Source organism: Oxyura jamaicensis, chromosome 2 (assembly GCF_011077185.1).
Source record: "Oxyura jamaicensis isolate SHBP4307 breed ruddy duck chromosome 2, BPBGC_Ojam_1.0, whole genome shotgun sequence".
Taxonomy (NCBI): domain Eukaryota; kingdom Metazoa; phylum Chordata; class Aves; order Anseriformes; family Anatidae; genus Oxyura; species Oxyura jamaicensis.
Window position 1 is genome coordinate 51507811 of NC_048894.1, and position 13250 is coordinate 51521060.

The window sequence follows — 13250 nt, forward strand, 5'->3', positions numbered from 1 at the left end:
CCTTGGTGTCTTGGGTGAAAATTTACAACAACTTGTGAATTTCCCAAACAAAAAAAAAGGTCCCGGAGCAAAAAAATTTAAAGGCCCCCTTTACCATAAAAAAAAAAAAAAAAAAAAAAAAAAAAAAAAAAGTCATGAGTTTGCAAACAAAATCCTCTCTCTGACACCACTTTAAATTTTTTAAAGCTATCTAATAATAATCCATGAATTAACAACAATGGAATGAACAAAAACAGCAAACAGGTTCCTCCCCAGGATATAAATAGAGATTGGTTTGGAAAGATTTATGGGGAATTCTGGCTTAATAATTCAGAGTAATCATGATTTGTTATTAAAAAGCCATAAACTGTGACAAATAGACAGGAAGCTCATTCAAACACATTCCTATCAAGCCACTCTGCATGAATCACTCAGTTTGCTGAAGATGGCCTCTTGAGTCAGTAGAAAAAGTCTGAAGACTGGGATGGCATTCCTAACTCTAGCACAAAATATTTTTCTAACATTGGTTAAAAATTACTCTGTAGGCTTCTCTGTCTAACAGTGTAAGGAGAACAGTCTCTGGCAACACTCTTATAAGAACATAAGTCCATTCATGTCTCCAAGACTTTTAATGCCATGATGCAAAAGGTGATCTCTGAATGCAAAGCATTCATGGTAGTCCTAGAAACCTAAATTAAAACCTATTTTTTTTTCTTTCCTTCAAGAAGATTCCTGGAATTGTTTAGATCTGAACGTATGCTTTCTATCTCCTCACCCTAGCAAGGCAATCCATCAGTCAGATCTATGTCAGCCATGCATTAGGAGGAAATGCAGGTCTACATGCAAGCTCCCTGAGTGACCCAAACTGTTTATTTCAGTTCTAGTACAAAATTACCAAAAATTAGGAGTCTTCAGGGTCCTCTGCATGAGGACAGTTTAGCAGACAGCCCTTCTCTTGGCAGCACTGTTTCCTACAAATGGCTTTGAATGGAAGCTGTGGAGGCTGTTGAGGCTCGAGTGCTTGGCCTGCCTCGAGAGAGCAATGAGCAGAAGCCCTTCCTGCCAATATGCTTCCAGCCACAAGTGCTAATTGTATTATTTGCTTTTTAAAATGCAATACAAGTGAAGCTGTCCTCACCACCATGAGCAGGCAGAATCACCCACATCTAATTCATCTCCTACTTTATTGCCCATTGAAAAGAAATGCAGGTTGCCCTAGAAGCGTACAACAGGTGGCTGTGAGACAGCAACCATCCATTTCTACACAGTGTACGAATTTGATCTCATTTGGCTAATTATCCCATTAACCTGTACCTAAAGATCCAATTACTTTAGCTGTGGGTGACTGTGTAAAGGGCAGCAGCAGTAAGCCTGGAGTGTCAGGTCTGTGCTAACCTTCTCTGGAGCGTTTGTACCTGCCTGAGCCAAGCCTTCCCTGAAGTGATCCAGCAGGATTTATGTTTTTATGATGACCATGAACAAATAGCATTCTCTCTCTCTCTCTTTCTTAAGTGAAAATTGGATTAGAGTTGAAGTGTTCAAATGGCTGCATGGCAAGGTCTATTTGTTGGTGCAACTGGAAAGACTCCTGGAGGAACAGAGCTCAAACTGCATCAAACCTGTCAATGTTGACACTGGGGACATTTGAACTGGTCTTGTGCAAGGGCATGAGTGTGTCTAGTGTCCTCCTTTCAGCCACATAAACCTAGATTTCATTCCTTCTTTTGTGAGGAATGGTGGACATACAGCTTTCAGAAGAGCGTTGATGCCACTTGTATGTCAGAAACTGGTCCAATCACCCATATAGAGCAACTGGAGGTAACATGCAATAAAACCAACACACCTTTATTCTCATGCAAAGTGCTAAAGAAAAGATGGAAGATGGCACAGCTGAAAAATGCATGTGTTAAAAAGCCTAGTAATATAAAAGATTCATAGGCCGTACTCAAATCTAACCAGTACAAAAAGTTAAGATGTGGAGACAAAGGGACTGTCTGTGAAATTTAGAAAGATACCGTGAAAAGGAGTGATGATAATGAGTAATTATTTTGAATGTCACTAGAAATTATATAAATGGAGAGGAGAGGAGAGGAGAGGAGAGGAGAGGAGAGGAGAGGAGAGGAGAGGAGAGGAGAGGAGATCATACTGATTAGAACCCTTAAGATCCTTTGGGAGAGAAACATCGAACATTACCTATGAAGACTGTCAACAAGAAAAGAACAGTGATGGTAAAAATGTACAATTGGGACATGCTTGAAGAAAAGGTTTATGATCTTTCAGAAGGCATCTTCAAAGCTGATTAAAGAATCTTTTGAGGCAAGGAATCCAGTTTCTCCTGACAGTGTTCTCCATTGTAAGGGATATTTATGTAATCCATTGAATCAGACATGGAGAATATCACTAACAAAAATTTCAACAGCTGTTCTGGGAAGTACTGCTTGGGCATTTGGAATTTGGTGGAGTTTTTTTTTAACTGGCAGTCAGCCTACAAAGATCAAATCATTTACCCTGCCCTGATCTTAAAAGCAGAGAATGAAATCCAGACAAAAAGCAGCCTTCTTCATGAGAAATATTTTCCCTCCTTACTTTGGGAAATGTTTTATTTTCTGCCCAAACAGGGAACAGCAAATACGCAGGAAGCAACACACCAGCAAGCAGCTCTTCTAATTAGACTTCGCTTCTGAATATCCTTTTGCATTAGTTTCCATAAACTTAGCAGGCAGTGTTTTTCATTACTGGTACTTTGTCTGTCTTCACGTATCGACTGTCTCAGGATATCTATGCACCAAAAGAACCTGCAAGGCTGAAGCCAGGATGGAGCCTGCTTGGAGATCATTATATTGGTGACTGTGGACTACAGCGCAATATAATTCCCTTCTACATGACAAGTTATCTGCTGGTTGCCCAGCAACAGTTTGATTGACTGCTTTTCTTTTTCTTTTGGTAATGTTTGGTGTAATTTGTGGGCAGTGTTTCTAATCTCACACAGTCACAGGTTGTTGATTTTCATTCCCGAGTTTAATTTCTCATGCCTAGAAGCCACAATGCTGGCCATGTTTCATACTACAAAATAGGATTTGCAAACTAATCCATACCCATTATACCTTTAACCTTGTTCTTTTGTTACATGTGGTTGGGATACATGCAGAAATTTCACATCTGCAGCAGTGATATGGCAACTACACACCCCCTCCGTCCCTGCATGCCAGGGGTACCTGCACACTCAGGTATTCTGCCCTTCCATTCCCATGCTTGCTTGCTTTCCTCTTCTGTGCACATGCTCACGATGCTGGTGATGTCCTTGAATTTTTCAGAGCCTGCTGCACAAAGGACACCACCTTTGTCTATACATCTGCAACTTTCCCCCTCCAGCTTGCCTAGAATAATGCAGCTGAGCAGCTCTGGCTGTCATTCCCTGGAGCTCGCGGGCTCAGAGACCATGTTTTCTTATGCAAGGACTCTTGTCCAGAAAACCTCCCCTTCATATATCTTTTGGAGCACATCTTCCACCAGCTTCAGAGGGTGACTTCAGAGGAGTTTATTTAGCTTAGCTTTTGGTGATTCTGCAGGGACTTCTGTGGTTGGTTTTTAATTGATCTGAATGTAAAGCTAACAAAAGGGTGACAATTTTAACTATACCCACTGTGAATACTGAGCTTTTGCACTTTATTATTGTTATATGAAGTCTTAATGTGTGACTAACTGCTATGTCAACAGGCACTCCAAATCTTTAAACAACAATGTGGCAAAATATCCAGGTTTCAAGAGTACTTGGCTCTTTCTGTTTAGAAGCTGAAGAGGTTGTTACATTGCACAGTGTACCAGGAAATATCACATTCTGCAACAGGACATCATTTAACCTAATGTGATAGCAGCTGAGTAACATCATGCATAAGGCAGCACCAAAAGAAGGAAAAAAAAAAAAAAAAAAAAGGGGGATTCTAAGCAGTTCAGAAGTCCCTACTTTGAGCTTTGTTGGTCTGTGTAAACCAGAGGTGGGAATGATCTTTGCTTTTATTTCCATTAAAATGTAATCCCTAATTGATAAGAGTTTTGCTGAACTGCAGTTTAGGCCTAGTCATTATTATCTAGTTTTGCCCTGGGTCCAAATGCATGTTTTTAATAGTTTGTTAGTGTTTTAGTGTTAGTGCTTGTTAGTGTTAATGTTTTGTTTTTGTTTTTTTATTATTTTTTTTCCCTCAAATTTTACGTTGTTTGCTGGTATTAGGTACACAATAGCATTTCTGTGAAACAGTTCATACAGTGGTTATGAAAATGATTTAAAAGCCCAGAAATATCAAATACACAGAAATGAGTCTGAAGCTACTGGAAATGTTGATGTCAGCTAAAGGAAGGCTGCCATCATAACTCAGCAAACTCCTATAGGCAATTAGCAGTCCCTCTGCAGCCAGTTGCTCACATTGCTCACTTTTGAATCCAGTCCCCCCCGTTCACTGCAGGGCTAAGGGAAAGGGCGTTGGAAAGTAGCTGGTGGGAACAGGGCACCACACCTTCCCTTCCCAAGGTGCTCCCCAAACACTGTTGTAGATCTTAAAATCTTCAGCTGTTAATGGCATGGTACACTCACATGGACAAAGAAACTCATTCTCATTCATGTGGAGACTCTTTGGGAACATTCAGGCCCAAAGACAAACAATTGCCTATTTCAAACAATCAAAATTAACACTCTCCTTGTTGGAATATGGTTTTTGCTTCAAATCGTGAGGCATCTTGGGTAAATGTTTGTATTTCCATATCTGCCGTGTAAAACACCTCCCCCCAGTTCACTAATGGAATAATACAGTGTTTGGGGAACTGACAACAGACATGCTGTTATGCTGGGGGTTGGTACTGGATCATGTAAGCAGACACCACCATGTGCAGTGTCAGGCAATTTTCTACTTAACAGTGTAAGCAACTGGTCTGCTGGACATCTTCAAGTTTTCATCTGCTTGGACTTGGGCCATTGGGTTCAGGTAGCCTTGTTAAAAAGGGATTTGCAGGTCTTTGCAGTGTTATAGCCCTGCCAAGCTGGAAGCTATAGACAAGGTCAGTGTCTAGGACTCTCTTGCATTAAATGAGCAAGTAAGCTTATATGCATTGCAGATTCCCTGCCCATGAGATCTCTTGTCTAAAGCAATCTGCTGAAAGGTGATAGGGTTGAAGTGTAGGCTAGACAACATGCATATGGCAGAGGGTTTGTAATATTCTAACTAGCATCCGCTATGTTTTCTTGGGTGAACATACAAAGAGTGTTGGTAAATCAATAGTCTAATCCACGTGTGACAAGACAATTTATCAAGCTTCTTACAGAAGTGCTTCTCTGCTAAACAAAGCAGACTTGCAGTGTAGCTGGCAGAAGCCATTTTGCATCATGTGGCCTCACACAGCCATAGCAAGAGGTGCCTACAGTCTTGCCTGCCTGTGCTGAGAGAAGATGAGCTAGGCAATCCTAGTACTGGTGCTGGGGAAACACTATTAAGCACACAATGCTGTCTTGCGTTACAGTATTATAGCACAGAAGGGGTGGAAATAATGACCAGGTGTTCAATCTTAATTACAAGGAGGAATTTGTTTTGCTTTTACTTGAAGAGCAGCAAGCTTCTGCTCCATGGCATTATAAAGACAAAACTTGTTGGTCTAAAAGACTTCATTTCTTTCAAAGACATGGTTAGGATGCTGTTACACGAAAAGGAAGGTATATAACTGTGTTACAGTGACACCTATGACAGAGTGAAAGAACAGGGCACTTGCATTTCGCCATTTGATAACATTGTGTGAACCAAGGGCAGCATTCCCAAAACCTGGGTTCCTCCAGTTAAACCCTTAACAACACATTCAGACATTAAATTCCGTCAGCTGCTGAAATCAAAGGGACCAATAGGCATACACAAATTAGCGAAAGCATGTGATGCTAAGTGTAAGGCCTGCAGGTCTGAATGGTTCAGGCTGAGACCTCGCAGGCATACATCTCCACACATCAGAGGCATCCTTCTAAATTCCTAGATACAAAAATGTGATTAGAAACCCCATCAGGATACATATATTAAATCAAAAAATTCTTCGACCTAAGGTCTGAATGAAGCAGATGAAATTAAAGCCAAAGGAAAAGAATGGGGTGGGTGGAGCAAGGGACACCACTTAACTCTTATAAAATATGTACAGTCAGCTAAAATACAGAGATTTTATTCTGATACAAACCTATGTAATTTTATATAGCAAGACTTCCTGAGAACAGATTTGTATGTACAAAAAAGTAGTTACTCCTTCTGCACATATATAATAATTTTGTTATAGAATAGCTGCTGAAGTACAGAATACTGAGCAAAAATGTTTCATAAGGCCATTACAACCCTATACTACTTTAAACCCACAAAAACATGCTCACAGAATAGAAGCCTCTACTCATATTACTCACTTTCCTTGCCTCAGCGGGAGAGCTGCGAGGAGTGCTTCATACAAGACAGAGTGAATGAGCTCTAACATTTCTTCACCAAAGCAGGTACCAAAATATAGTGGGTTTGTTTCACTCTGTGGATGATGAACATGGTTCAGTCTCTCATTCTCTTACCCTCCTCAGTCCGTAGCCAGGTAAGCACCCTGGACAACAATTGATGTTTTTATTCTCCTAGTTCTTTATTCACGTTGTCACACAGAGGTACTTATGGCAGTAAGGAGGGAGCTCCACCAAGGGGAATGCCTTATTCAGGGTACCTTCTAGTTCAGCTCTCTAGCTGGCCCAAAGACGCACAGCTACTTCAGCATCCTTTAGTTGGATCATCTGGCATCAGCATGCCTACTCTGATGCCAGCTACCTAAGCATCTGTCTCTGCACTGTGGCACAGATATGACTTACCCACAGACTTACCAGCTTACCCACAGACTTGGCTTCTGATCTCCTGTGACATGACAAGTAGAATTGTACATACAGGCTGAAGACACAAGCAACCCCTAAGAACATTTCTGGAGCATGGTTCTTTATGGCTTCCACACCACTGCAGTCACCTGTAAACGTGGGCAGAAGAGGTGTCCCTACTTGCCATTTTCTTTTAGTACTTTTCCAACTCGTTTTGTGCACAGCTGCACCAAAGACCAAAATTGAGTGTAAAATTTTCCTGAGGCTATGCAAAGGTCATAAATGTGGAAGGGCATCTAGGACTTCTAAAGAATTTAATTCATTTTATTTACTTAACCTCTCTATTTTTGGCACACTTTGGATAAGGTTTTGAAAGAAGTTGGAAAGTGTTCCACATGGCTGCTACTTCACAGCTAACATAAGCAGCACTGGTCACCTAAACGGGTCTTATACTTGACTAAGACATGGGTGGAGAGGAAATTGCATGAAGGCAAAACATTATGTCATGTAATTCAAGAGAAAAAGCACTGTATCTACAGAATGAGTAAAAGAAGAGATATCCTCCATCACTAATGACAGAGTAAAATGCTTTCAAGAGTGTGTGAAGCAGTGGAGAACAGTAGAGGAGACAAAAAAGCTGGCCTGTGTCCCTCCAGTAACAATGGAGCATCAGGTCTTTTTATAAGGAATAAAATCACTTTCAAATGTATTTTTCCCACATAAGGTTGCACTAATCATAAGCAGAAAACCACCAGTTTTTCACCAAGTTTGTTAAGCAGGGCAGACATTTTCCTTTCCCTGAGCCCTAGATGTGACGTAGGGGTTCAGCCACCATGCCTTCCAGCTCTAGAAGCAGTTCCACCGATGGTAGGATGTGAGCAGTGAAAGGCTGTGACTTTGCACTCCCTCACGTGTGTCCCTCCAGCTCCTACAGTTCCCTTTCCTGGCAGAAGCTGCTTCTGCTCTTCATCAACTGCTTTTAAAGGCAGGGTTCAGTGAGGAATGGGAAAGTGAGGGCAACCCTGAGTGAACAGCAATAGCATAATCTTGTAAATGAACCATCACACATCCACAGCTATCATGTTTTGTGTAGCTCTGATATTTCACAGTTAACAGGCTGGCAAATACCTAGAAACTTCTACTCCTATGTCAAATTTGGTTGAAAACTGCAAAGTTATTGGAGACAGAAATGCACAGACAGATAAACAGAAGCAACATAGTCCTATTTACTTACAGAAAAATAAATCAAAATAGCATTAATGTAGTGCTGTTGAGAGGCACTACCTTGATTAAAGAAATTCAGCTGGCCAGCCCAAAGTCCAACTTCCTAGAAGCATCAGTGCAACAGCTTGACTAATGCCAACATTTCCTTCAGAGGCAGTTCACTACCCCATGCAGGTCTTGCCTTTCTAGCTCACTTAAAGAAAGCATGAGACAACTTTCCCCACCCCCCAAATTAACCTTGTCTCAGCCTCTTCGAGGTTTTGTGAGAGGGGAGCAGCCTCCTGAACTGGGCTGACCTGAAATCCACAGCATGTACCTGTATGACCCATCAGTAATGATGCACCACAGTAATGATGCACCTCAGTGTGCCGGTTACAGCTCAGGCTTCACATCCAAGGAGAAGGTGCTCAAAACGAGGCTGCAGGGTTAGACAGGATCCAGCACTGAACGTTTTTTTAGCCTAAGTAATGCAGTCCACCTTACAATCTGTGTAACACTCGAAGTGTCTACGCATACTCTTCAAGTTTTTTAAGCAAGTGTTCCTCTAGAGATCCAGCTTTCTTTAGGCTGTGTAATGCATGCTACATGTAGGAGAAGATGGAAGAAAAAAAAAAAAAAAAAGAAAGAAAAAGCCCATCCCCATGAGTGTTAAAACTTCCAGGTTCCTTGGAGTTATGGGCTACCACCCTGAAGACTGTCCAGGCAGCAGCTTGGTAACCCTTCTTCAGACTGACTTGCACATTAAAAATGCAGTTTCCACAAAGCTGATTTTTTTTCTTTTTTTTCTTTTTTTTTTTTTTTTTCCTGTCACAGATAGCATTAAAGACTTTCTGTTGCTTGGGCTATGCCAAATGAGAATTCCTCAGATTGCTGGACTGGCCTACAACACTCACACTGAGGCAGTTCCAGCTTAAACCAAGTTGCCTCTTAGTGTTGCATTATCTCCCATGAGCCTGTGCTTCCCATGATATTCCCCAACCTCCTCCTTCAGGGAGAGGATTTGCTATGGGCACCATGTCCATGTCAGTACAGATGTGCCATGAGGGATGTAGTACAAGCAGGGAATCCAGACATTGTGAAAAAATGGGAGAACAATGCTCCCAGTCTTCAACTTCAGTGTACTATGATGGGGAAACATGCTTTTCTGGTGAGCCAGTGTGTTTTGAATAATTTAATTTATCTCTCAGAATGTTTCATGATGATATAAAAAGTGTCCCAAAATACATATTTCCAAGATAATTCTCCTGGACTTTTGATTTCCAAAAGAGTCAATATCCTTTTATATCCTTTTTTTTTTTTTTTTTTTTTTTGTCTGAAGATCTGAATTTTCAACAATCACAACTATTAACATCAGATTTTTTTGCATGTTTTGAATTGTTTTCCTTATTTTCCTGCAGCTCTAATTACCTGTAGCACTTTCATGCTATCTTCCTGTACATTTGCCTTTTTGTGATGATATAACATTTTTCCCACGTGAATTATCACTAGGGCATAATCCCAGATCCTCAGATCCCATAGTAAAGATTTGTTCTCTCTAAGCTGACACAACAACAGGCAATTCATTGAGCACAGACAGACAGACACATTTTTTCCATGAATGCATTTAGCATCATTACCAAAACTGGCTCACTAGCAATTTCAGCTAATAAGAAAATGAAGTTAGCGCAAAGCTTCTGAAAATAAATTCTGCAGAAGACATTTCTCTGTTTTAACAGGGATTGAATGCAGTCCATTTCTCTTTCCCCATGTCCTGAACAACACATCAAAACAATGTTTAGCAAGTGAGCTACATTTCACAACGCACATCATACATGGACGTAAAATAAGTTGCTTGGCAGTGTAAATGCCCTGGAGAGAGCAAAGCTGGTGGTTTTTTTTTGTCCAGTCTGGTTTCTCCCAGTACTTTAGGATTGTCCAAGGATTTTCCATTATCTCACGGGTGTCTCTGTTAACCCCTTGCACCACTGAAGCGGTGCAGCCACAGGAAACCTCCCTCCAAGGCCCCTTGAATTTGAGGTCACAGAAGTGGAAGGACGCACTGGTGTTAATCCCCAGCATATCCCATGTGGTTAAACAAAAACAGCATGAAATCAAAGGTGAGAGAGAGGGAGAGAGATGCTTTAAGAGACGGGTACTCCAAGTTCTCTTTATCCAGCTGATGGTGAGAGAGCCAACGACATAATGTGGAGCAGGGTATCAATTCAGTGGTTTTCCCGAGTTTTTCAAGTTTGGTTATTGGTCTCAAAGATATTTTCTCAAGTGCCCCGGTAACTAAATGGCATGTGGAAAATGTTATTTAGCTCAAGATATTTTCAAGTGCCACAGTCTCCAAAAAGAGGCTCTTGCTAAGCTCACTGTACTCCTTGTCAGTAGCGGGCCAGATCCCAGCTTCTTCAGAGTGCCCCATGGGGCTTAATCACAGAAAATTTGGCCCTTAATACTCCTCCTTAGACTACCTGACTTATCTTCCTGAGAATATTGGAAACCTAGCACTTGAAAGTCCATTTTCATGAAAAAGTCAGTCTAGTAAACCTCCTTCGCACAATGTATGTGGCAAACAGATGCAGTGGGTCACAAACGCTGCTGAAATTAGCGCTTGGTGATTCAGCAGAAAACGTGCATTTTTTTGTTGTTGCCTGCTACTGGACAACTTCATACACCGCTGGTAATTACTGTATCAGTTATTTATTTATTTATTTATTTTCTTTGCTTATGCTTTACCCAGTAGCTTTGTTGCAATGAAAACATTGAGAACAGCTTGGAAAACTTCCTTTGCTCTGACTTGAAAAGGCTGAATTCAATTCCCAGGGAACTCAGTGGGAGATGGATTAAGCTCAGTGGTGAAATCCTTTACTTCTTACCATGCTGCCCTTGCAGCAGGTGCTGAATTTCCTTTTACCTGTTGGTTAATTTACCTTTTTGTGGTAGCGATGTACCAAACCCCTCTGAACTTCTTGTATTTATATGTGGGGTTTTTTTTGGTTCCTGTGACAGAAGAGACCTAGAGTATCTGCTTCTTATCCAGTCTCCAGCCAGTTCAGATCCCCATAATTTTCCCCCTTCCCAAGATTTGTTCTGCACTAGAATTACTCTGTGCCTATCAAGGTGGTTTACAATATTTCTTACTCCTTTTCCGTACTTTAACTCTGGAGTATGCTTATGCTCTTATTCTTCCTCCAGAGTATGAGAATTACAGTTCTGTGTGGAAACAGAAATGAGGAAAGGTATGTCCTCCTCCAGCCCAAGTCATCTTACTTCATTTTCCCATCTTTCTTTAGTGCCCCTCAAACACATATGTTTGGTATCTTTGAAGGTTCGAAGGCGTTGACACCTTCACTTCTGGTCATCCAGTTGAGAAGGACGTAAAGCAACAGGGCTCTCCAGAAGGAGAACACTGTACCTACAGAAATAACCCTGATGAAATCTAAGTAAATCACCAAATAAAAATCCTGGAAAAAATGAGAATGCCATTAATAAATGCCAAGGAACAGTAGCTTCTCTGCTGAATTTTCAAATCAGCCAAAGCAATTTAAGAATCACATCCTCTCTGTCGATCCCTAACATTTTATGAAAGATAATTCTCACATGCCACTTTGTGGAGCTCAGTAAGACATCATTATTAGATGTGATTGTTGTGCTTACTTTTTTCAGAACATGTTGGCTAATTTAAGTCTTGCTTGATATGTGTAGAAGTACCTACATTCAGGCACACAAGCAATTCCTATACTATGATAGTAAAATGTGAAGAAAAACAAAACAAAAAAAAACAAACAAACAAAATAAAACACCACATGATATTACATATAAATTGTAAAGTCACGGGTTTTTAATCATCCCCACAAGTTCTTACTGAGCTGGTTTTGATATGTTTACTCCTGATTTTTGCCTGTGTGTTTCAGAAAAGAAAAACATATCTCTCAGACAAACTTACTATTAAGATGACAACATTACTTTAGGCAGAGCAGTTGGTATCTGTGTTTTCAGCTTTTTTTGCTTTAGAGTACTTTTAATAAGTAGCATCTACAGGCAGCTGTAGATCTAGTCCTATAAATCACACCAAAACAATTACAAGAAAAAAGAAAATAGCACATATTCCAAAGTTTTGCCATTTTCCCACCACTGGAGATAGGATTTTCAAAACAAGCCTTCCATAATCTTGTGAAATACTCCATGGCTGAAACAGAAGCTGTACCTCACAGTAAATTGAAAACGTTGCACTGAAACTGGAAGGAAAAGCAAAGGCACTTTCCTTTTGCGTTACTGTAAATTAATTTTAGAGATGGGCATAAACCATAAAATTCAGATTCAGCCATAAACTTGGGAACATAAAGCTTGAAATACATCTGGATCATTGTACCAGACCACCGTGGTTGCTGGCAAACAGGTAACAGCTGATTAGTCAGAAAAGTCCACAGCACATCTATTCCATATGCCCCGCATCTCACAGGATGTCTCCCAGTACACAGCATTGCCATAAATCCTGTACTGATGTACCACAGTCATTTCCAATGTCTTTGGTTTCTGTGATAGGCATTGCAAGCTTTTTAAAACAAAAGATGTTCTGAAAAAGCATAGTTTGGATACCAATTTTCACCCAGAAATGTGAACCTCATTTGCGGAATCTTCCCCATATCCATCTCATTTAGTGAAAAAATGATTCTAGGTAAAAATCCAGCAAGAAAAGACATTCAAGTGAAACAACTCACCTAAAACATGACCCAAAGCTGAATCTTTATGTTCTTTAATTCCTGGCAATTCCAGTTTAGTCTGGGACTAGAAACAGAAGTAGACAAATACATAAATATAGGGACTTTTTCTGAATGCATGTGCAATGGATAAAACTGGTAAGATAAGGGTATGCTTTTCATTTGAAGAAGAAGCAGGTTATTACACTGTGATTGAAAAGATTATCCCTCAGCTAATCTGTTGTGTTGCCAATATCTGTTATTTGATACCAAAGAAATAAAAAAGACTCAGTAGAGCAAGGCAGATGATGGCAAGTAATAGGGAGATAGGTCCTAGATGCTGATATTGCCGCCTAAATCATAACAGTTCCTACATTGTTTAAAATATAAATCACACAAAGTGGTCAAAATACAGCTTTAATTCTCAGTCTAATGATTACATTGGTCAATTTCCAAGACCACAGTTAAAGGCCATGAGAATTTTAAAATATTTTCCCACCCATATA

At 40.4% G+C, this 13250-nt stretch overlaps 1 long non-coding RNA gene across 1 annotated transcript in view; it reads right to left on the reverse strand.

The window, feature by feature from the left end:
- The window catches only part of LOC118162447, a 67308-nt gene extending 54471 nt beyond the window's left edge, over positions 1-12837 (reverse strand). Inside the window, exon 1 of the long non-coding RNA XR_004748458.1 lies at positions 12766-12837. This is a non-coding gene — a long non-coding RNA (uncharacterized LOC118162447). The remainder of the gene's footprint in view (positions 1-12765) is intronic.
- Between the last annotated feature and the right edge of the window lie 413 nt (positions 12838-13250).